This window comes from Ambystoma mexicanum, chromosome 2q (assembly GCF_040938575.1).
Source record: "Ambystoma mexicanum isolate Mex_15411 chromosome 2q, UKY_AmexF1_1, whole genome shotgun sequence".
NCBI lineage: Eukaryota > Metazoa > Chordata > Amphibia > Caudata > Ambystomatidae > Ambystoma > Ambystoma mexicanum.
The window spans coordinates 1301225640-1301250921 of NC_090924.1; the positions used below are offsets into that span (position 1 = coordinate 1301225640).

Consider the following 25282-nt stretch of genomic DNA (forward strand, 5'->3'; position numbering starts at 1 on the left):
TGGAGGTATGATCATTGCTGTAGGCGGGTAGGCTAATTCCTGCAAGTAACTGAGATATTCCTTCATGGAGGTATGATCATAGCTGTAGGAGGGCAGGCTAATTCCTGCAAGTAACTGAGATATTCCTTCATGGAGGTATGATCATTGCTGTAGGAGGGCAGGTTAATTCCTGCAAGTAATTGAGATATTCCTTCATGGAGGTATGATCATTGCTGTAGGAGGGCAGGCTAATTCCTGCAAGTAATTGAGATATTCCTTCATGGAGGTATGATCATTGCTGTAGGCGGGTAGGCTAATTCCTGCAAGTAATTGAGATATTCCTTCATGGAGGTATGATCATTGCTGCAGGAGGGTAGGCTAATTCCTGCAAGTAATTGAGATATTCCTTCATGGAGGTATGATCATTGCTGTAGGCGGGCAGGCTAATTCCTGCAAGTAATTGAGATATTCCTTCATGGAGGTATGATCATTGCTGTAGGAGGGCAGGTTAATTCCTGCAAGTAATTGAGATATTCCTTCATGGAGGTTGATCATTGCTGTAGGAGGGCAGGTTAATTCCTGCAAGTAATTGAGATATTCCTTCATGGAGGTATGATCATTGCTGTAGGAGGGCAGGTTAAGTCCTGCAAGTAATTGAGATATTCCTTCATGGAGTTATGATCATTGCTTTAGGCGGGTAGGCTAATTCCTGCAAGTAATTGAGATATTCCTTCATGGAGGTATGATCATTGCTGCAGGCGGGTAGGCTAATTCCTGCAAGTAATTGAGATATTCCTTCATGGAGGTATGATCATTGCTGCAGGAGGGCAGGCTAATTCCTGCAAGTAATTGAGGTATTCCTTCATGGAGGTATGATCATTGCTGTAGGAGGGTAGGCTAATTCCTGCAAGTAATTGATATATTGCTTCATGGAGGTATGATCATTGCTGCAGGAGGGTAGGCTAATTCCTGCAAATAACTGAGGTATTCCTTCATGGAGGTATGATCATTGCTGCAGGAGGGCAGGCTAATTCCTGCAAGTAATTGAGATATTCCTTCATGGAGGTATGATCATTGCTGTAGGAGGGCAGGCTAATTCCTGCAAGTAATTGAGGTATTCCTTCATGGAGGTATGATCATTGCTGTAGGAGGGTAGGCTAATTCCTGCAAGTAATTGATATATTGCTTCATGGAGGTATGATCATTGCTGCAGGAGGGTAGGCTAATTCCTGCAAGTAACTGAGATATTCCTTCATGGAGGTATGATCATTGCTGTAGGTGGGTAAACTAATTCCTGCAAGTAACTGAGATATTCCTTCATGGAGGTATGATCATTGCTGTAGGAGGGTAGGCTAATTCCTGCAAGTAACTGAGATATTCCTTCATGGAGGTATGATCATTGCTGTAGGAGGGTAGGCTAATTCCTGCAAGTAACTGATATATTCCTTCATGGAGGTATGATCATTGCTGTAGGCGGGTAGGCTAATTCCTGCAAGTAACTGAGATATTCCTTCATGGAGGTATGATCATAGCTGTAGGAGGGCAGGCTAATTCCTGCAAGTAACTGAGATATTCCTTCATGGAGGTATGATCATTGCTGTAGGAGGGCAGGTTAATTCCTGCAAGTAATTGAGATATTCCTTCATGGAGGTATGATCATTGCTGTAGGAGGGCAGGCTAATTCCTGCAAGTAATTGAGATATTCCTTCATGGAGGTATGATCATTGCTGTAGGCGGGTAGGCTAATTCCTGCAAGTAATTGAGATATTCCTTCATGGAGGTATGATCATTGCTGCAGGAGGGTAGGCTAATTCCTGCAAGTAATTGAGATATTCCTTCATGGAGGTATGATCATTGCTGTAGGCGGGCAGGCTAATTCCTGCAAGTAATTGAGATATTCCTTCATGGAGGTATGATCATTGCTGTAGGAGGGCAGGTTAATTCCTGCAAGTAATTGAGATATTCCTTCATGGAGGTTGATCATTGCTGTAGGAGGGCAGGTTAATTCCTGCAAGTAATTGAGATATTCCTTCATGGAGGTATGATCATTGCTGTAGGAGGGCAGGTTAAGTCCTGCAAGTAATTGAGATATTCCTTCATGGAGTTATGATCATTGCTTTAGGCGGGTAGGCTAATTCCTGCAAGTAATTGAGATATTCCTTCATGGAGGTATGATCATTGCTGTAGGCGGGTAGGCTAATTCCTGCAAGTAATTGAGATATTCCTTCATGGAGGTATGATCATTGCTGTAGCAGGGCAGGCTAATTCCTGCAAGTAATTGAGATATTCCTTCATGGAGGTATGATCATTGCTGTAGGAGGGCAGGTTAATTCCTGCAAGTAATTGAGATATTCCTTCATGGAGGTATGATCATTGCTGTAGGAGGGCAGGTTAATTCCTGCAAGTAATTGAGATATTCCTTCATGGAGGTATGATCATTGCTGTAGGAGGGCAGGTTAATTCCTGCAAGTAATTGAGATATTCCTTCATGGAGGTATGATCATTGCTGTAGGAGGGCAGGCTAATTCCTGCAAGTAATTGAGATATTCCTTCATGGAGGTATGAGCATTGCTGTAGGAGGGCAGGCTAATTCCTGCAAGTAATTGAGGTATTCCTTCATGGAGGTATGATCATTGCTGTAGGAGGGCAGGCTAATTCCTGCATGTAATTGAGGTATTCCTTCATGGAGGTATGATTATTGCTATAGGAGGGTAGTCTAATTCCTGCAAGTAATTGAGATATTCATTCATGGACGTATGATCATTGCTGTAGGAGGGTAGGCTATTGAGATATTGCTTCATGGAGGTAATTATTCCTTCATGGAGGTATGATCATTGCTGTAGGTGGGTAGTAGGTGGGTAGGCTAATTCCTGTGGGGAAAAAAAGTATTCTTGTATGGAGGCACAGAACCCAGGCCAGAGCAGCCCTGCCCTTCCTAAAGGGCGCCTGGCAGGACTTCCCAGTGAACACACTACTGAAGTACATGTCATGCCTGCCAATGGCTTCTCCTCGACGTCTTGTCATTCAGCCCAGCGAATGGCTAGACCGTTCTACACTCACTGGCGGCTGTTTAATAAACTACCCGGCAAAAGAATACGTTGACATTATTCGCAACATTTGGTTATGACTTGTACTTTGTTTACATACCTTCCTTCTATTCCACCTTCATGTGCGTAGTGCCTCTTTAAGGACTTTCCGGCATACACGATAGCCAGTTGACAATGTGTTGGTCATGTGTTACGCGCTAATCAGCTGACACGTACTTAAACCCGGAAGTTCCGGTATTCGGCGCTTCTGATCGTCGTTAGTTCTACGTTCTACGTTCCGGAGCCGTTGCTCTTGCTTCTTTCCTTGCTCCTCCACGGAATACACTTGGCTACTCGATCTCCTATTGAGTCGCCGTACTGGCTGCATTACACTGTGACAGCCACCTGAGTATTCCGAACTCTGCAAGCTCCCGAAGCGGCACCTGCAGTCTTTCCCGTGGGGCCATTATCCGGTATTGGCTGCCCCCGCTGTCCTGGCCGCATTACCCTGCGACTGCCACCTGAATATTCCGAACTCTCTGCAGCCTCCTATTGTACCTGCAGCTCTTTCCGAGGGGCTGCGCTCTGGATTCACCATTCCTCTCCATTGTCTCCAACCAGCTATATTCACGGAGCGAACATTCTTACTCCTTCAAAGGTGAGAGAGGTTTCCTCTACTCTCTTCTGTTGTACAACCTCTGAGGGCAATTCCTGCAAAGGACTTACCAGCTTGTATTTCGGTTCTTCTCATCCCACGAACTTCCATTGTTACTCCAATCTTTGTCTCTGTTCTTCACCTTCATACATCAAGTGCACTGAGACTTTATGGACGCTATCCTGCGTGCACCACCCCGAATCTAGTGTGGCCCTCGTTTCGTGTGGGTTAGTTTTTCCCTACTAACCTTCCTGTCGTTGGTTAGGAGTCTTCTATTGTGGGGATTACTAAAGACACAACAGTAGCAGGTTGATCGTTCCTACATACTTCTCGCCTTTAAAAGAAAACAGGTCAGTGGCTTTTCGAACCGAAACATACTGTCTTATATTGTCTCCATCAGCTCCTAATATCTTCTTTATCCTTCTCCTAACAGGCTGGTGGTTCCTATGTACTTACTCGCCCTTTCCACTGATTCATCCCTTGGGGTGTTTCTTTAACAGTCAAAGAGTGCCTTCAGTTAGAAGGTCGCTATTCAACAGATACGAGGTACGTCGAGTCATCTCTAGAAGACTCTACGTGTATCCTTTTGGTAAAATCTACCCTACATGTATCCTTTTATGCTGGTATTCTGTACAATTGTTGGTTTATTGAAGTTACCAAATCCATTTCTCATGGATTTATAACAGGAATTCTAACAGAATCAGAAGCCTAAAAATGGAGGGTTCCGATCCCTTAACTGTACTCACTCAGCTGGCGGCTGACCTGAGACAGGAAATGATATCAGCTCAGGATACATTGCGCCACCGTATGGACATGCTGAAAGATGCCATCCACACATCTCCACAGGGGGTGGCAGGCTTGAATCCCGTGGCCTCGGGTTCGGGTCTCCAGGCCACTCAAAGGGACCCCGTACAGGTGCTCATGCCAACCCAGTTTCCTTTAGCCCCTCCGGAGAGGTTTATGGGGGAACCTAGGAACTTTCGCACCTTTGTAAATCAGTGTCGGCTTCACTTCCTATGTCGTCCCAGCTCTTTCCCAGATTTGACCACTAAAGCAGCGTTCGTGCTGTCGCATCTAGGGGGAACGGCTGCGGCATGGGCTAATCCTTTGCTTGAATCAAACAGTCCTTTGTTGTATGACTGTGACGCTCTATTGTTGGCCATGGGTAAAATTTTCGATATGCGACACGCTACCCAGGCTACGGATCTTGAACTATTAAACTTACAGCAAGGCAATCAGACCTTATTGGCCTACCTTGCTCGTTTCAATCAACTCACAGCAGAAACCCAATGGCCTGAGGACAAGAAGTCAGCAGTCTTCTATAAAGGCTTATCTGAAGAGTTGAAAGACGCCTTGTCAGCGGTCCCTGTGGTTCCGTCAGCGTTTTCGGACCTTCTATATCTGGTCCTCCAAATAGACGCCCGACGATCCGCCAGGAAAGGAGAAAAGAAACCCTTCATGTCAACACCTGGTCGTTCTGAAGCTTCTCAGTCCGCTACTTGCAAACCTGAACCCATGCAAATAGGCGCAGTACGCGGCCGTCTGTCTAATTCTGAATGTGAAAACCTCCGCAAAAACAACTTATGCATGTACTGTGGCTCCTCTGAATACATATTAGCGTCTTGCACCAAGAAACCGCCTAGAAAGATGGGAAACGTCAAAGCTCGGCAATAGCAGGGGTCCCTTTGCCGAGTACCAAACAGGACTCCTCTGTCTACATGGCTTCCTCCATATCAGTACCAGTGTCCTTAGAATTTAACGGGACGACTTTACAATCCCAAGCTATGCTTGATTCAGGCGCCTCTAATTGCTACATGGATGTAACGTTTGTGGCCCGGTCAGCTATACCCACGGTTCCGAAATTGGTTCCAGAAGTAGTTCATAACATCGATGGTTCTTCTTTGTCTTCCGGGTTGGTAACAGAAGAGACCATCCCAATTAAGCTGTCTTTACCTGACGGTCACACGGAACTTCTGGTCTTTGATGTGATAGCTGCACCTCAATACCCATTGATATTGGGATTGTCATGGCTCAAACTGCATAATCCTATCATTGACTGGACCACAGGCCTCATTCAATACCCCTCGGATTTTTGCAACAATAAGTGCCTTCCGGGATCTAAAGGGAGCCATTCTCCAGTGTTGGCATTCCTAGTAGGGGCACCTAGCATCGGCTCGCTTACTAACAAACCCATCCTGGTACCTCGGGAGTATGGGGCATACGCCGATGTGTTTGATAAAGGTAAAGCAGAAGTGTTACCACCTCACAGGCCTTATGACTGTCCTATAGAGTTGGTGGCTGGCGCCAAGACTCCTACAGGGCGTGTCTATTCACTTACCCAACGGGAGGATGAAATACTGAAAGAGTACATCGATAAAGCCCTGGAAAACGGTTTTATTCGCTCTTCCCGGTCACCAGCTGCTTCACCCCTGTTCTTCGTCCCGAAGAAAGAAGGGGACCTACGCCCGTGCATTGGCTATAGGGCCCTCAATGCTATCACTGTAAAAAATCAGTACCCGTTACCGTTAATCAATGTGCTCCTAGACCAACTGGGTGCTTCTGTCATCTTCACTAAACTGGACTTGCGGGGGGCATACAATCTCGTATGTATTCGACAGGGCGACGAATGGAAGACCGCTTTTAAGACCCGGTACGGTCTCTATGAGTATTTAGTCATGCCTTTCCGATTGTGCAACGCCCCCGCAACGTTCCAATATTTTATGAATGATATCTTCAGCGACTACATTGATCAATTCATGGTCGTCTACCTAGATGACATCCTGATCTATTCGACCTCCATGGAGGATCACCTCACGCATGTTACCAAAGTACTTCAAAGATTGAGAGAAAACCACCTATTCGTTAAAGCCGAAAAATGTGTATTCCACACTCAGGAAGTTGAGTTCCTAGGGTATGATATCACCAGTAAGGGGGTGAAAATGAGTCATTCCAAGGTCAAAGCAAGCCTAGACTGGCCTTTTCCTAACTCAGTCAAAACCTTACAATCCTTCCTGGGCTTCGCAAATTTTTATCAGAGATTCATCCACTCTTTTTCTAAGACAGTAGCACCGCTCACAGCCTTGACCAGTCCTAAAGCTCCATTTCACTGGTCAACAGAGGCCCAGAAGGCCTTCGATATGCTGAAAGAGGCCTTTACATCAGCCCCTGTCCTACAGCATCCCGATCCTGATACACCCTTTATAGTAGAGGCTGACGCTTCCGGCTTGGCTAGAGGGGCTATCCTCTGACAGGAATGTGCGTACACTAGAGAGGAACACCCAGTGGCGTTTTTCTCAAGTAAATTAGCCCCTTATGAAAGGAACTACACTGTCACAGAGAAAGAGCTACTAGCGATAAAAGACGCGTTCTTAACATGGAGACACCATCTTCTTGGGGCAAAACATCCGGTACTTGTGTATTCAGACCATCGCAATCTTCAAGAAATAAAATCGATGAAATGCCTAACTGCTAGACAAGCTCGTTGGCACTCGTTCTTTGCCCAGTTCGACTTCCATATCTCTTATCGTCCAGCCAAAGACCACACCAAAGCAGACGCATTGTCACGTCTCCATTCTGGTTGGGTCGATGGTGTTGACCCAAAACCCACTTTATTGGCAGAAAAGGTTATTTGCAGTTGTTCTGTTCAACCTTCCCTCAAACAGGAAATAACCAAATGGGTCTCGCAAAACCCACAAAAGGTTTTGGAATTGAATCTGGATGTCAACGATGGTCTCCCGTACTACAACGGTCTTTTGTATCTACCCACGGACAAGACCCGTCTCAAGGCACTGGAATGGAGTCATGACTCATTAGTCGCGGCCCATCCTGGTCAAAAGAAAACGTTGGAATTGGTTCAGCGATGGTCTTGGTGGCCGGGTATGTCACACGATGTCATAGACTACGTTTCTTCCTGTGCTGTATGCGCTCAATGTAAAAACACATCGAGAAAACCCATGGGATTGCTGCAGCCTTTACAAGTGCCTCACAAACCTTGGTACATGGTTTCTATGGACTTTGTAGTGGAACTACCTCCCGTACAGGGATTTAACACGGTGTGAATTGTCGTTGATTACTTCACTAAAATGGCCCTGTTCATACCATGTCAAGGTATTCCTACTGCCATTGTCTTGGCGGATCTCTTTCTGAAACACGTCTTCCGATTTTTTGGTCTTCCTGCAGTAGTGATCACAGACAGGGGATCGCAGTTCGCTTCTCGTTTCTGGAAGGCTTTAACATCTACACTTTTGATGGACATACGTCTATCTAGTTCTTATCACCCTCAGACTGACGGGCAGACAGAACGGGTTAATGGTGTCATGGAACAGTACCTACGATGTCTATTGCTACAACATCAGACCTCCTGGCTTGCAGTTCTGCCTGCGGCCGAATTTGCGTATAATAACTCGGTGCATGCCTCCACTGGTGTATCACCATTTTACGCACTTTATGGTCAGCATCCTCGTTCCATTCCTGTTCATCCTGAATTGCTCAGTTCTGTCCCTGGGGCGGTCAAAAAACTACGGAACATCACTTCCCTACAGGCCAGGATCAAAAAGAACCTGGAAGAAGCCCAAGGTCGCTCAAAACAGCATGCTGACAAACACAGACTTGTCGCTCCTCAATACAAAGTTGGTATGTCAGTCTGGCTATCCACCAAACATCTGAAAATACCTGGAAAAAAGAAACTGCTACCCCGTTTTGTAGGTCCTTAAAGGATTACTAAAGTACTTAACCCTGTGGCCGTCCGTTTGGAACTGCCTTCTCGTTGGAGGGTTCATCCAGTGTTTCACGTCTCTCTCGTTAAACCTTTGGCCGCTGGAACTCGGGTGCCGGTTAAGCCTCTGGCAGTCTCGGTATGAGGTTCAGAGGAGTATGAGGTGAAGGCTAATCTGGATGTTAGGTTGCGTGCAGGGGTTCCTCACTATCTCATTGATTGGAAGGGTTACGGCCCCGAGGATGGTTCCTGGGAACCATTGTCCAACATCCATGCCCCGGCTCTGTTGCGCCGGTTTCACGCTTCTAGGGCGGTGGGGCGCTCTTTGGGGGATGGCACTGTCATGCCTGCCAATGGCTTCTCCTCGACGTCTTGTCATTCAGCCCAGCGAACGGCTAGACTGTTCTACACTCGCTGCCGGCTGTTTAATAAACTACCCGGCAAAAGAATACGTTGACATTATTCGCAACATTTGGTTATGACTTGTACTTTGTTTACATACCTTCCTTCTATTCCACCTTCATGTGCGCAGTGCCTCTTTAAGGACTTTACGGCATACGCGATAGCCAGCTGACAATGCGTTGGTCATGTGTTACGTGCTAATCAGCTGACATGTACTTAAACCCGGAGGTTCCGGTATTCGGCGCTTCTGATCGTTGTTAGTTCTACGTTCTACGTTCCGGAGCTGTTGCTCTTGCTTCTTTCCTTGCTCCTCCACGGAATACGCTTGGCTACTCGATCTCCTATTGAGTCGCCGTACTGGCTGCATTACACTGTGACAGCTACCTGAATATTCCGAACTCTGCAACCTCCCAAAGCGGCACCTGCAGTCTTTCCCGCGGGGCCATTATCCGGTATTGGCTGCCCCTGCTGTCCTGGCTGCATTATCCTGCGACTGCCACCTGTATATTCTGAACTCTCTGCAGCCTCCTATTGTTGTACCTGCAGCTCTTTCCGAGGGGCTGCGCTCTGGATTCACCATTCCTCTCCATTGTCTCCAACCAGCTATATTCACGGAGCGAACATTCTTACTCCTTCAAAGGTGAGAGAGGTTTCCTCTACTCTCTTCTGTTGTACAACCTCTGAGGGCAATTCCTGCAAAGGACTTACCAGCTTGTATTTCGGTTCTTCTCATCCCACGAACTTCCATTGTTACTGCAATCTTTGTCTCTGTTCTTCACCTTCATACATCAAGTGCACTGAGACTTTATGGACGCTATCCTGCGTGCACCATCCCAAATCTATTGTGGCCCTCGTTTCGTGCGGGTTAGTTTTTTCCTACTAACCTTCCTTTCCCTGTCGTTGGTTAGGAGTCTTCTATTGTGGGGATTACTAAAGACACAACAGTAGCAGGTTGATCGTTCCTACATACTTCTCGCCTTTAAAAGAAAACAGGTCAGTGGCTTTTCGAACCGAAACATACTGTCTTATATTGTCTCCATCAGCTCCTAATATCTTCTTTATCCTTCTCCTAACAGGCTGGTGGTTCCTATATACTTACTCGCCCTTTCCACTGATTCCTCCCTTGGGCTGTTTCTTTAACAGTCAAAGAGTGCCGTCAGTTGGAAGGTCGCTATTCAACAGATACGAGGTACATCGAGTCATCTCTGGAAGACTCTACGTTTATCCTTTTGATAAAATCTACCCTACATGTATCCTTTTATGCTGGTATTCTGTACAATTGTTGGTTTATTGATGTTACCAAATCCATTTCTCATGGATTTATAACAGGAATTCTAACCGTACAGCTCTGCAGGCAGCCTTTGATCCATGTCACCTACGGCACCTAATTAGTAAACGTAGAAACGGGCAATGGAGCCAGCCAAGGCCAGGGTCGCATCTAGCGTCCCGTGCGCAACGAGCGCAAGCTATGACATCATGTATGACTGAGCGCCAGCCAGACTAAACAAACCGGAGCTCAGATAACACGATGAGACAAGCGGAGCATGCACAGGCTACTGAGTAGCTGTACACTTATATCTCACATTTAAATTTAAAAAGAAAGAAATGACACATATTGGAAAGAGGATCAACGGAACTTAATACACAGCATAGCTCTATTAATGGCTGCCTATACATACGATTCTTATAAGGGCCTTATACATTACTTGTGAGAAGCTAGTGGGATTTTGTGAACAATAATAAGACATTTAATGTCACCAAAAACTTAATTATGTAAGATCTTCTAAGATTCTGATAAGACCCTTGTAAGAAAATCAATATGAAATTGTTGTTTGGTTATGCAGCTCAACCACACCCCCAGAATGGGCGCCATGTTTGCCAGCTGGGGCACACAGTTCTGATGTGTGATGTTTCTGGAAAATGCCACATCACTTGCAAAACACCACATCACTTACCTCTAACACCCACAATACTGTTATGAGTGAATTAAGAGGCGCGGCGCCTTTAAGAGAGAAGCGCGCGCTAAGGTTAGAGGAGGGTGGAATGGGAGGGACGGGAAATGGGAGTTTTGGAGTTAGTTGGACTTTGGAAGTGAATAAAGAAGGTTGACATGCACACGGCTCCGAGTGTTATTTATCGAGAGTGTGCTTGAACGGATGGGGTGGACCCCCTGCCAATAGGTACTTGCTCGTTGTGGTTTGTGTTATCAATATGATCTATTGCCTTTTCTGCGCATTACTCCTGAATCTTTTGATGTGCTGCTGTGCTGCTAGAAATGTATCGCACCCATTGTCGGGGTACTTATTCCAAATACGAAACAGTATACAAAGCTTTCCCTGTACATTGTTCCCTGACTTTTCTTTGATCAGGTGGAAGTCACATCCTGCCCCGTCATAGCATTCACTGGACGCTGCCATGTGCTGTATGGGAGGATGGGGGATGGAAGGAATGTTTCACTGGATAATCAAGGCTCAAGCGCATGGCCCGAGTTTCCAATCTTCAATGGGAACACCTACTTTTAGCTCAGGTGCTAAGAAAGGATAGACTCCTATCTGTCTCCTATCATGCCCGGGGCGAGTTGTGGCTTAATAGGGGGAATTTAGGCTGCTATATACCCTCAATACTTATTTGAGTAAGGTGGAGGTTCTACATTGGGGAAGATAACGTGTTCCTACCCCTGGGATTGTCAACATCCTCCTAATGCCTACACAAAGGGATGGGCTGGTTCCAAGAAGTCTGAGCTAGAAAGGCTGGTCGAATATCCACCAAGTCTTGCTTGGCTCTGTGTCACTAACCTGCTAGTTGAAGGCCACACCTAAATAGACAGACTTTTATGGCCTGATTCGGTGCAGCCACAAACCCCTCATCATGCCTTCCACCATGGGATCCAACATCCACTCTCTGTGCTATGTTCTCTTCTCTGCCCCCTTGGTCACCTCACTAGATGTGCCCAAAGTATGGTCCCTTCCTGCACCAACATCTGCGCTCTAGCCTCATTGCCTCTGGGCAGTGGAACACCTCTGCTGCACTTTCCCCTTCTTCCGTTCAACTCCAAGGTTTTCACTGGAATTCCTTAGGGAGTGGATCTGCATCCAGAAAGCCCCTCTGCTGTGTCTAGTGGTCTAGTGTCTGCAAGTCCACCCCAGTGATCTCCATCACCATCAGCATACCAGCCACTGTCATTGACGCTGATTCCTCAACCTCCTTCTCCACTGTCTCTTCCGATGGATAATGGTCTACTGTTGTGTTCTCTGCCCCTTCTACCTTCTCCTCTGCCCTGTCCTTCTATGGCAGAGTCAAACCCTGCATTGCTACCTTAGAACCTCTCTTCTTTCATCTCTTCCCCCTGTGGCAGTGCCAAACCCTCCGCCAACCCTGCCCCTTTTCCTCTTCCTGAGCCTTGGAATAGGGAGGGTTCTGTTGTCACCCTCACTTTGTGTCTGCTGTGTCTCTTGTAGGACTCGGACACTGCCCATCTCCACATTTCCCCAGCTGGAAGCTCCTGCTGACGTTGATAGTTCTGAGATATGTCAACATCTGTGGGTTCATCAGACACCAAACTATTTGATGCAGACAGCCGAACAACTCAGGGTCCTGCTAATACAAACCAGAAGAGGGGTTTCTCCTTTCTGGATCCCTAGGCTTCCATCCCAACTGTGACCGGTCCTCCATTAAACCTGACCAGGTACATAATTGATTGTTTGGGTGTCACCTGGCAGCCAAGTGTGTTTTTAGGAAAGACATTGAATTTCATTGGCAGGAGCTTTTGCATGATGCCTTGAAAATCTGTGTTATCCGGCATCATTGGCAAGACAATGATGCCGGAGAAGCACATATGCAGGATAGCCTAATGTCGGTTATGCAGTTGGCAGAGAGCTGGAAAACAGAGCAAATAGTCCAGATTGCAATACTCCTGGCACTGGTCACTCGGTTATCCGGTTAGGACATGTAAGTCTTCAGCTTTAATTTAACCAGAACCGTTCACTTACATGCAGAGGAGATGCCACCTGGTGATAGAGTGCTGGATAACCACACTTTTACTCTAGCTATGCATTGATTTGTGATGTTATGTTAGGTAAATTTGTTAAGCGCTCGTTCACCCTAGGGCATCATGACACTGAAAAGGAGAGAGGTCTGCATATCTGACAAGCATGATCGGAAAACAGATATGTTTTCAGTCCCTTTCTAAAGGCTAGGTGGTTCAACGACTTCAGCGGAAGGCCATTCCAGAGCCGGGCTGCAGCAACAGGAAAAGTCAACGGCTTCTGTGCACCAGCAGGATGATTTCATGAGAAGTGTTGTGTCTGGGGCTGCCAACTTCAATGGTTGGGCAATGGGAGTCTTTCTGAAGGGCCCAACTGGTAATGGAGAATTGGGGGGTGCTTCCAGATGTGAAACCCCTCTTGTGGGGTATGTGTAACCTACCTATCCAGTGGACCTCGTGCTTGCGGCGGCCGGTTCAATTGGTGCTGCTGACTGACTTGTTCTTCTGGTTGACCACTTTCATCTTTTCCTGCAGGTTGGAGGATGTGAGGGCATACAGTCACCTTCGGACTTTCCAGGTGCGACGTGTGCACCATTGGTAATCACTCCAGGACGAGCGGCTTCAGAGGAATCGGAGATTGCGTGGCCATGTGTTCCAATAAAACCTGATCACAGAGGCTGCCGCACCAGTACCAGGCCTGACTTGTAATAGTAGCTGCTGTGCTTTGCCAGACATCCCCTTTGAACTAGGTGCAGTGGTCGAAGTGAGTGGGAACTTCCGGGAGCAGAGTTCCACTACTTTTATTTTTTTCAGTTTGCAGTTCCACTACTTTTTGCATCTATTTTCACCATTCAGGAACTGTTCTTTGTGAAGTTAAAGCACACTTCTCTGCTTTACCACCGGATATCAGTTACAGCTGAACTGACATCTGTTTCAACTCAATTGGCTGTCAACCAACATGACTGCACCCCTTGAAAAATGTGTTGCACGATGCTCCCTTTCCGCCCACCCTGTCCCTCTCTAGGGTCACAGTTCCACTACTTTTTTTGGTACACTTTGACCACTGACGATGTGTAATAATAAGCTGGTAAGCGATATGGGTGCAAACACGTAGTGATCGCATCTTTGAAGCCTTGGGAGGGCCACGTTTATCCTAAATGAATCCCTGGACACCAGGAACATGGCTGATCACTTAGCGAAAGGTTGTTATTTGCACTCATGTTTCGTTATGTGAATTGAGCATATTTTACTAGTGTCTAAGGTCCAGACCTAAAGAGGATGGCACGGTTGCTTTCCATTTGTGAATTGTACCCCATGTGTTTAGAATGTTTTCAACGTTAGTTCTAAAACAAATACAGCAGAGTGGGCCTCGTTTTCGTTGGCCGCTGCAGTAAAAAAGTGCAGGAATTTGTGGATGCCGGCACTTTACCTCGCCGGCTGACTACGGGTTTGATAGTGTGGCATCTGGGTTACCTCCAGCTGGAGGTAAACCACGCGCCCTACCGGCAAAACAAGCCCTCAATACCAGCACAGGCATTGCCCTTAATGACGGCAAATCTCATATGAGACTCCATACTCAGGGATTTACACCATCACTCCGGCACCCGTAATACGGCGGTAATGCTGCCGGAATTGGGTGCCGGAAACGATAACTACATTTGCTGGTATTCTGGCGGCTCTAGCGCCAGGATACCAGCAAAGGTAGAATGAGGCAAAATATTTGGATTGGACCACATCCAAGGCCTTCAACTCGTTATTCAGTTAAATGCTAAAATACACAATCCATGGTTTAATTTATATGACAAAGTGTCACTATTGTCATACTCCTAGTGATTCCCCGCCACTTGTTAATAGTGTTCTCTATATAGCGTTTACATTTCCTCTATAGCTAAGCCCTCCGTCCCATGATACACTTGAAGAGCGGTTATTCCAGGGACTGTCCCTGTCCAGTGTAACCGTCACCTTCTCTGTCTCCAGGGCTCTTTCTAGAGATCCTTCTATTCCATGGTATCTGTTTAGTTAGCTATCTGCTCTTTTCTATCCATCTGTATTGTATTTGGTTATTTATATAGCGCTCTTTTTCCCATTTGTATGGCCTCAAGGCGCATTAGTGTCTGTCACAGATTTAGTGAATCATCCATTAAGCATCCCCTTTTCTATGTCTATTCCTCTCTCTCCTTCTCCCCTTGCACCTCCTTCTAGCATGCCTTTTCTTGTCCTTCTCTCCTTCCCTCTGCCCGTCCCTCACCGTGGAGTTCGGTCCATTCTCTCGCTGCCTCGCTAGCCTCTTTCTGTCTCTACCTGTATTGGCATATTTATCTAGCAGTCTATCACTGCGTCTGCATTTCTGTCGGTTGATCTGTCTCTCTGCTCTCTCCGTCTTTAAATCTAGATGGTAATTAATTGCAGTGGAGTAACTTTGCTGAAAATGTTGGGGGGGACATGAAATCTGAAGAAAACGTGCCCCAGCCAAATGAATGAGGACAAAATGCTGTGCCATGAAAGTTGGGGGGGACAAGCACCGCCGTTCCCCCCCTAAAATTACGCCCATGATTAATTGACACATGCATTTGCTTTGTTTCTCTTGAAAGAAAATGTAAAATTGGCCAAAACCTACACCAGACCTCCAGCACAGGATAACTGTGGATCAAAGGCTGACATTTTACGACCGTGGCCTGCCAAGAACAACTTTAACTTGAATGCATGTTTTCTCAAACCTTTGAGCCAACATACGGTGTCTATACGCTTTCCATGGTAAACCTGGCGTGCTGCGCTATCATGTTCACTTGTAATGGCATGGCATGAGCAGCACAGCCGTGCATTGAGCCACGTTTATGGTTCGCATCTGTTTTGATGGCGTGGTAATGAGGCTTGCTTAAAGCTGTGCGTCACTTTCGCAAAACGTGCTGGAGCAAGTAACCCCCTGCATAGCAACGGTAACCACAGCCAAAGCTGCGAATTTGTAGGAAAACTATGGCAGTGCCCTCCATCTGAAAAAGCCTTGTGGCAGAGATGCAAGAACCCAAAAGTCCTGTGCCTGGATGTGCAGTGTGAACGTCGAGGCTTTAAGGAGACACTCTTATTTAGTTATTGCTTTCGGCTATTAGGTGTCCCTTGCGACACCTACAAGCCTAAACTATTGTATTAGAGTGGTGCAGATAGGGAGACATGGCATACGAGGAGGTACACAAATCTTGTAGGTGTTAGGTTGTTTGCCCACCCATTGACTGCAAATGGCCATGCTAATCCCTATGGCCATTCCCACCCAGTTCTAACCCCTCCCCATCCAAAACACCTGCTCATGGGTACTCTTTCAGCTCACTTTAAACAAGCCCTGCCATCAAACTTTGCACTCAGAGTGCCTGCCAGTGTTTTTTCAAAGCAATATTCTGAGAGTTAATTGGGGTCCTTATGAGTTTGATGGTTCCTGCCAGTAAATCCGGCGGGATACCACCAAACAGTAATCACGTTACCAGCACTTGGCGTGCCAGAGTTACTAGCAGATTACAAGTGGTGGCAAGGGTGGTTAATCCCCATTCCATGGAGACCAATAGGACTCCAAGGCGGAATTGCCAGCTGTAGTTTGTCAGTCCAAATTTGTAATGACCCCCAATGACTTAATAGGAGTAATAAGCGACTAGAGCTAGAAAGCCCCCAAGAAGGCACTAGCTTTGGCCAACAAATCAAGGTCAGTTGTGGTAGATGAATATTTTTTGTGGAGTTTCCTTAAAATATCCTACAAGTTATGGTGTGCTAAAGCATAGGAAAGGCGATTGGGATGTTCGGGGAGTTCTCCTCCCAAGAAAATGTGCCAAATAATGTCTTGAAATGGTTCATTTTACAGAAATGTTTGAGAACAAATATTATAAAGTCATACAATGTAAAATTGTTTTTCTAGGATAAAAAATGAAAAAAAGTACATGCCATGCTACCAGCAGTTCACAGAAACATCTTATAAAATGGTCATATGCCTGCTCCCACAACATATGCCAGCATTGCTCTTGTAAGTCCCTTTCACCCAGCTGCCCCAACGGTATGTCAGCAATGCCACTATAAATCACATGATGACTGTGCACCTATAATGTGACTTGAATCACAGTGCAACTCATTTTGATATTGATCCCTCAAAAGCCGCCAGTATGGTCACTGCAAATCACTTTTGTCAAGCTGCGGTCACAATCTATGCAGATATGGTCAAAGTAGTTCATACATGTAGCGTGGCAATGATGTATAGCAGAAAGGTCACTGTAACTCCCTTTTGTGCAGCTACGTCTGCAATGTATGCCAGTATAGTCAGAGTAAATAACCTTCATGAAGTTGCACCGAAAATCCCCAATAAAACACTTTGATGATGTCATTTTGCACATACAAAATATGACTGCGTTGTCTACCACTCTAAATATGTTGCAATCCCTGCCTCCCTGCCACCATGCCACCAAACACATACAAGTACACATAAAAGCAAACAAACACACACACACAGCCTCACTCTACCACACATAAACATGCATGCACACAGTTTCACACACACGTGTGCTTCCACATTTTTTCGGTTTCATTCTGAAGACATTAGAACTAGCTTCCCACTTTTTCAGGCAAACATGCCCAAATGCACGTAGACATGGGCACAAAACAAGTGAAAACTAACAGAAACAACAGGTTGCTGTTGGCAGATAAGATCACCCTAGCCACCTTGATGTGGCTGGCCACCATGGGGCCTTTCTTGTCCTGGGGCACCCTGTGCAGGGCCTCTGCTGCGCCAGTGGGTGCTGCTCATGGATTCCCAAGCAACGTTGTACAAAACATGCTCAGTAAACACTGAAACAACACTTCTGCACCATACAACCTACCTAACAAGACTGTTGCAACTATGGCAACATAGAGCTCACATACAGACAGGCAACTTCCCTTGTGCTCAAATTAACTCCTAATAATCAAAGACGATGGATTACTAAATATGCACCTCTCTTTTCTAGTGTGGTTATTTTCAGAATAAAGCATCACAATGATAGATTGGGCCCAAAAAACAGACCTCGACAATTTTGACTGCAGTGCAATATTCATACTTGGACCCGCTTCTACACCATGCTTTGGGATGAATTCCATCTCGCGAAATAAATAATTCTGGCCAATAGGGAGGAGAGCTACTTTGACTAATCAGAGGCTTGAATATTTTGGACACCCTGATTTGCTTACAGATCCAGTCCACGAGGTGGCAAGAATGCTTCTGCCATTCTCATTGGTTAGGCGCTGAGCACTGCAGCCAATGACAGCCCAGCTTGGAACCCCAGCTGCCAAAAGGCAGCAAAAGGAGCGAAAATCTAAGCATTTGGAGGCGAGAGTCAGAGGGCAATTCCGCCCTTTCTGGAAACATTCCCTCACACCGAGTAGCAACATTTGATCCGACTGCCTCCACATTTTACTTCTTGGGAATGAATATTCATTGTTGGATGCTCCGGTTCATAAGGCAGCAAAACTAACCACCAGCAACCAGAGGCTGCACTCCATGCCAGCCATCATCAGGTTGTCATGCATGTACCATAACGAGGCACTTGATTGCTCGCTGTCTGCAGAGCATCAATGCATGACAACAAGCACGCCGAAAAAACAGATGTGGGCCTTCACTGGGAAAACAAACCATTGACTGCGCACACGTGTGAAGTTTTGCTTGCTTCAATGTGTAACTGTTGTTCCTTCTGCAGCCTACAGAACGCCCCCCCCCCTTTTATTTACCTTAATTGCTGCGTATTTTAAAGGAGTGGTGAGGGAGACGCCCCAGTTAGACCTCAGCTTCACCGCTGTCCCTTCTTCCCGAGTGTTTCTGAGGACAATTGCACTTGACGCCTTCCTTTCTTTATTCTAACTTTGTTTAAATGAGAGACCCTAACTACACCCCCGTCTCCCTATTGCCAAACCCTTGACACTTCCATGCAGTTTTTGTTCAAACTTACACTGTATTTGCATTTTTTGTATTGTAATTTTGAATGCTAATAGCTCAAACAGTGTGTTTTTCGTACATGTATTTCCAAATTAATATGCATTAGTAGTATTGCAAGAGCGCATTCTTACCACTGAGGCTCTTGATGTGCACGCGGGCGAGGGTGAGTCTGCAACCTGCGGCTCTCCAGATGCTTTGGACCTCAATCAATTCCCATTATTGTAAACCATTGACTGTGCCGGTTAGGCCTCATGGGAGTTGTGGTCCGAAACATCTGGAGAGCCAAAGGATGCAGACCCCCAGTTTGAAATCTTCCTGATTCATGGGGGGGTGGGGGTCACAGACTCTTGAAGTGAATTTTAGAAGAAGAAGCATCGAGAAGGGAGGCCTGGTCTCAGGGTGAGTTTGTGCACATGTGCAGTCCCAATGCACAGACATCCTCAGAAAATAATTATATGTATATTCTCATTTTTTGGACTGGACAGAATGCTCCCCACAACTCATTACCCAGGGAGTAAGCAGAGGAAGCACCTTCTCATTTGTGACTGTTTACTTAAAATTGTTTCAAGAATAGACTTTTACTTTGTTGGTTTGGCACGTTCTGAAAAATGTTTTTGTTTTTCGTTTTTTTTCATTATTAATCTACATGACATTTGCGGGACCGGGTTTCACACCCGTGCTGCTCTGCATTGCTTTGTTTCCAACACAAGTGCATTGTCCCAGAGCTATCCTCCCGAATGAACACATAACACAATTAAAGTTTGCCCCCTTCCTACTTTGGTAATGTTTGTGACTCTGACCGGTTGCCTTGAGGCAGACGGCGAGCTTGCTTGCCGAGGGTATGCAAGTGAAGGAAGAGGATGGGAGGAGGTGGTTAGTCAGAAGAGCAGCAGATATCTAATGCCCCCGGGGAGGGCTTCGGTCATTTTTTTTGCATCATGCGCCCACTCTTTCCTATCCTTTGCAACTTTGCTCTGGGTCCTGCGTGCTGTTCCTCATTCGGCTAGTGTTTCAGAGCTATGCAATTTTTCAAATCTAGGCAATGTTTCAGAGCTATGCAGTGTTTCATAGCTAGGCAATGTTTCAGAGCTAAGCAATGTTTCAGAGCTAGGCAATGTTTCAGAGCTAGGCAGTGTTTCAGAGCTAGGCAATGTTTCAGACCTAGGCAATGTTTCAGCGCTATGCTATGTAATCCTGGGTGCACAGAAGCTGGTGGCAGTACAGACCACCAAGAGAGAGGTCAGCCTCTTGAGAATGAATCTGAGAAACTAATCAGAGGGTTGAGCAGTGGGTTTGTTGGCACGGTATTATACATTGCTGTGCTTCGTGAACTGTGTTTCTGTCTTCCTTCTCCCTCCCCTTTCTCCAATGTTAAATTTCCAAAAGGAAATAAAAACATATCACTTGACAGATGATGAAGCCTCTAACCATGTGCCCAACACCAGGTGGCAAACCAGTCGCTTTGGAAAATACCTCCTTATCGTAGTCCTTGTACCGCGGTGCTCACATAGACCACTCTTTTGCCACCATCGTCTGATCACTTGCATCTCCCCTTTCCCACATCTTTCATCTTCTCACACAGGGGTCTGCAACCTGTGCCGCCAGACATTTTGGACTACGACTCCCATGATCCCTCACCATGATCCCTCACCATTGACTATGCTAACTAGGGGTGCTGGGAGTTCTAGTCTGAAACATCTGGAGAGCCAAAGGTTGTGGACCACTATTCTTACAGCTCCCTGAAAACCTTGGTCCTGCCTATTTTAAAATCGTTGTGGTAATTGCTCCCCACTAGAGAAATATTGGTTGGCATTGGGACCTGAACCCATAGTGCTGCCCATTCATAGACATTTATTCTTTTTCCCTGGTACTGTTAGCACAACCCCATTTAAAAACATGTGTTCTTGCCAGTGTTTCCTGAAGTAATGAATTATCCATTCTGGTATTTTTATTCAATCTTTTGACCTCAAAACCTTGGCGTTGGCAAAATTGACCACGTTTGTTTTGTCAATATTGGTTGAAACCTTGGTATTACCAATTTCCAACAGTCTGCTTCTCATGCATCTGTCTGTCTGTCTATCTCTCTATCTCTCTAGCTATCTTCCTCTCTATCGATCTATCTATCTATCTATCTATCTATCTATCTATCTATCTATCTATCTATCTATCTATCTATCTATCTATCTATCTGTCTATCTCCTAATCTTTCTCTCATTCTCTCTCTCTCTCTCTCTCTGTAGTTCTCTTTCTCTCTATCTATTCTCTCTATCGCTCTATCTATCTCTCTCTATCTATTTAATTTCTAAAGTGGTAACATTCACACAAGCATCTGAGTGCTGAAGATCAAAGGAGTCCAGGACATTAGAACCGCAGCATTAACAATTATAAGTCTGAGGGTAATTGCGTCAGAAATGTGGCCATATTCTTCAATTAGTGACTTAAACAGGATGGTGCAGGATATGAACTGGACTTCCCCTTGCTTTTTTTATTGTGATTTAACCAAATGTTGGTTTTTTACACATAGTTTCAAACATAGTAATAACATAATCCAATTCAATTTCTTTAGTACAGGCGTAAAACAAACTTAAACTTAAAACTAATTTACAAATTATATAAACATTTCTAAATTATTCATACATTAATTTCCAAAAGAAAAGGAGGAAAGGAGAGAGAGAGAGAGAAAGAGAGAAAATGTATCCTACATGAGCAGAATCCCTCCAATAGACATAAAATAAAAAATAAAATCCACTCTCCTCCTCAAGAGGGAGATTACCAAGTGTCATGTACAATAATGGCCATTGCTTTAGTCCAGGGGAAAAAAACCTTTGGCTCTGAAAATGTTTCCGACTACAACTCCCATCACTCCAAGCCAGCATATTCAATAGTGCAGGACGATGGGGGCGGTCGTCCAAAACATTGGAGAGCCAAATGTTGCAGACCCCTTCTCTGATTGAAGTGGGGGAGCAGCTATGAGTCCATTGTTGATAGAAGGGAATGAACGTGCTGGCACCTGCCAGTGCACCTTATCCCGCATGTACAAGGGAGCCAAGGTACAGCCAATTCCATGCGTCTGGGTGCGGTCTGGACCTGGGGGTGTTGGATGTTAGCCCTGAACCATCTGTGACAACATAGAATAAATGATAAGGTAGCTGCGTCTTGTATACTATGGGTGTGAATTTTTTAACTCCCATATAATAATCATAATTTAGCATTTATATAGCGCTACGAACCCTCAGGTACCTGAGCGATGCTTATTATTACCAACAATGTGTGGTGTTCATTTATCGACCTCGGAAGGACGAAAGGCTGAGTTTGACCCTGCTGGGATTCGAACCTGTGTCAACAGGCTCTGTAGGGATATCAAAGCGAGCGTTCTCTCTGCTGTGCTATCTAACCGGCATATAAATGACGAGGAGTGGTAATTTTGGGAGGTGGCATGACCAGCTGAGAACCAGAATGGCTGCTCTTCTCTTGAACTTTAATGTTGACCCCACTCTTTCAGCAAACCTCCTGGGTTGTAATCCAGGGGGGGGGGGGGGCTAGGAGTTTAGGGGGAGGATAGACATTAGGGCTGGAAGGTACAGTGGTACCATGCACCAGATGGTCTGCATGTGGCGACAGCCCCAATGCCCCAAATGGAGCAGCATCTCTCGATAAAGGCACAGTGGGCATCGCAAGATAGCGCTGCCCGTGTGATATGTAGAACGTTTGGTATCCAGTGAAAATGTTGCCAACAAAAATGTAGCCAGGAAATACATTGTGGTGCAAATACCTCTGCAGTAAAAACATTGCCAAGCAACAAGTGGTCAAGGGTTAGGATTGGGGCTTTGGGGGTAAGGCTAGGGTTAAGGTTAGAGTAAAACCTTTGGTTAGAATCAGGGTACGAGTAAATGTGGAGGGGAGGGCTGGTCATGTTGGGGTTTGGTGAGTGTTGATCAAGTTTCAGGGTAGGGATTATATTAAGGCTAGGGCTATTAGGGAAGTGGGTTTGAGTACCTGTTAAAGAAAGGGTTTGATACGGCTGGTGATGTTGGTGTAGGATAGGGCTTAGGATAGAGTAAGCATTAGGGTTATAATAACTTGTAATATGATGTGATATGGCATTTGTAGCGCGCCTATACGCAAGTGTTTCAAGGCGCGACACTTGTCATTATGTAGAGCTTGTAGCCAAAGCACTTTAGATACATTTTATTTTTTATTTTTGTATTTTTGTGAATTTGTTTTCATAATAGTAAAACCTTACCCAAATTGAATTAAATTAATTCATGTTACATAATAAAACAACCGTTTATTTGGAATTATTATGACCCAATCAAAAATGGTACTCAATTATAGTGACATTGGAAGGAGAAGTTTGAAACGCCGAGCCAACCTTTCTGGGATTCAAACCTGCAACCTACAAATCACACAGAGATTGCAGCAACTCCTGCTAAACCCACTGAGCAGTCTTATCAGTTAAGGAGTTAAGGACGTGTTAGAGTTATGGTTAGGGTAAGAGTATGCCGTTTTTGGTGATGGGGTTGGGGTTAAGTTCACTGTTCGTTTTCGTTTTGCATTGAGTGGCCTGCAGATAAAATGCTGCGTGCTGAAGGGCTAGCGATAGCTAAGGGTTCAGGGTAAAATAAAGGTTGCAATTTGAGTCAGGGTAAGGTTTAAGAATGGTCTTAGGGTGAGGTGATTATGGAGATGTATTAGGGGTTAGGGTCATGTTCAGGATTACAGCCATTCACCTTTTTACAGTGGGGAGCGGGTAGGAACAATGGGACGGGGGTGGCGGTCGGCGGGCGGAGGGATGATAAACCCCTGAATTGTTTTTTTTAAAGGTACACTGCATTTTAAAGGTCTCAAGAGAAAAAGACCTTTACAATGCCAGTTTTCCGATCTAAAGAAGATCAGTCAATGTAAATCAGTCTTTTTCTCTTGAGACCTTTAAAAAAAGGACTTTTCACATAAGACGAAAGAATCACCACAAAATGTAATGTACATTGCCAATTGTTTTAATTATTTATTTTCTCTTTTTTGTTTTTTAATAGTCCGGTTTAAGGATTTCTGTGGACCTAGGAACACTGGTTGAATACAACCTCTGTTGTTTGTGATCCTTCCTTTGTATTAGTTGTCCCTTGAAGTACCACCCCCGGCTTTCAGAGGCAGCACTCATAAGTCCTTTCACTTTACAAGTCATCCTTCTTGGTGTGTCGCAGCCTCCCTGCAGTTTTAGAAAGTTTTAGACTCCGGAATAATTGACAGCACATTCTCCTCGCTACACAAACGCCAGGATTGGTGTGAAGCAGGAGTCGAAAGGCCCACCCTTAATTGAAACCATATGCAGTAAGAAAAAACATTTGAAGTTTGAGGGGCAGGATGTAATTATTTCAATTAATGTGCGTGTGCTAAACAGCATTTATACTCTTTTTTTATAAATTCATATAAGTTTGACAAAGTAGTGAAAATCAACAGTACTGTTAGGGCAAACAAAACCATATTTTGATGTTTCTGTTAATCTGACATTTCTTCCTAGTCCTGGGGTTCATTTTATACACCTATGAAATTGCACTGGAGGGGACTGTGTCCATTTGCAAAAGTGCAAATGTTTCCCTATGTCAGATTTTGTTCATTTAAAAAATGGAGTGGAAATGCAAAGAGTAAAACAAAGGCAAAATGACCTTTATTCGCGACATTTCCGATCGGATTTGGAGAAAGTGTCAATGCCGCCTGCAGGTTACGTTGGCAGGTGGCATTAACAATGGATTTCTGTGGAACCAGCCTGCTTTTACCAGGTGGTAAAATGAGGCGAATTTCACAGGAATCCATTGGTTTTGCACCAGCATGAAAATAAATGCGTGCAGGTAAACCTCGGTGCTATTAGAAGGTGGAGTGGAAATGTATATCCCATTTACTGCCCCCAGTCCCCCTCCAAAAAGCATTAACTCCCCCTAGATTGCAAACGCAAAGTGTAAAGAATGTACGCCTTTGTTTATGCACTTTGATTTTACGATCCTGGGGTTTAGAACATGACCCCTCCCACCGCCATGTATCATCAACTGATATTGGTTAAATAGTTAGACGGTAGCGGGAGCTTTGAGATGGGTTATTATACAGATCTCAGAAATTGCACTGAAGGAGAGCAGGAGCGTTTGCACTTTAATGCAAAAGGTCCTCTCACATAACAGAAATGTTTAGATAAACACAGATGGCTAAGGCCACCCAGCTGTGATTCAATCCTGGGCCTGAAGATTGCACACAGCCCTTTGAGGTGAGCACTTAACTTGCTGAGCTATATTTACAGCTTATGAACACATTACAGCCCAGACACAGTGGTCCTGTTTTACAAAATCGCTTTACAATGGCACAATCCCATTGAAAAGTGCTTTTTAAATCAGGCCCATTACCTGCCACATGAAGCTTTCTTACCGCACTAGTGTCTTCTCAATCTACAAGAGGCCTAAGCAAGGCTGCGGAAAATGTCATGACCATTAGCCAGCCCAAGTGCAAGAGTTTGTATGCCGGAGCCCTCCATTTCCTGGGTCAAAAGTCTGGAATTTAAGCTCCACCTTGAACTAGATCGCTTGACAACCAGAAAGGC

General features: G+C 45.3%; 1 protein-coding gene across 6 annotated transcripts in view; it reads right to left on the reverse strand.

The window, feature by feature from the left end:
* The window catches only part of LOC138570116 (collagen alpha-4(VI) chain-like), a 559183-nt gene that overhangs the window by 431937 nt on the left and 101964 nt on the right, over positions 1–25282 (reverse strand). The gene's annotated exons all lie outside the window — the stretch shown is intronic.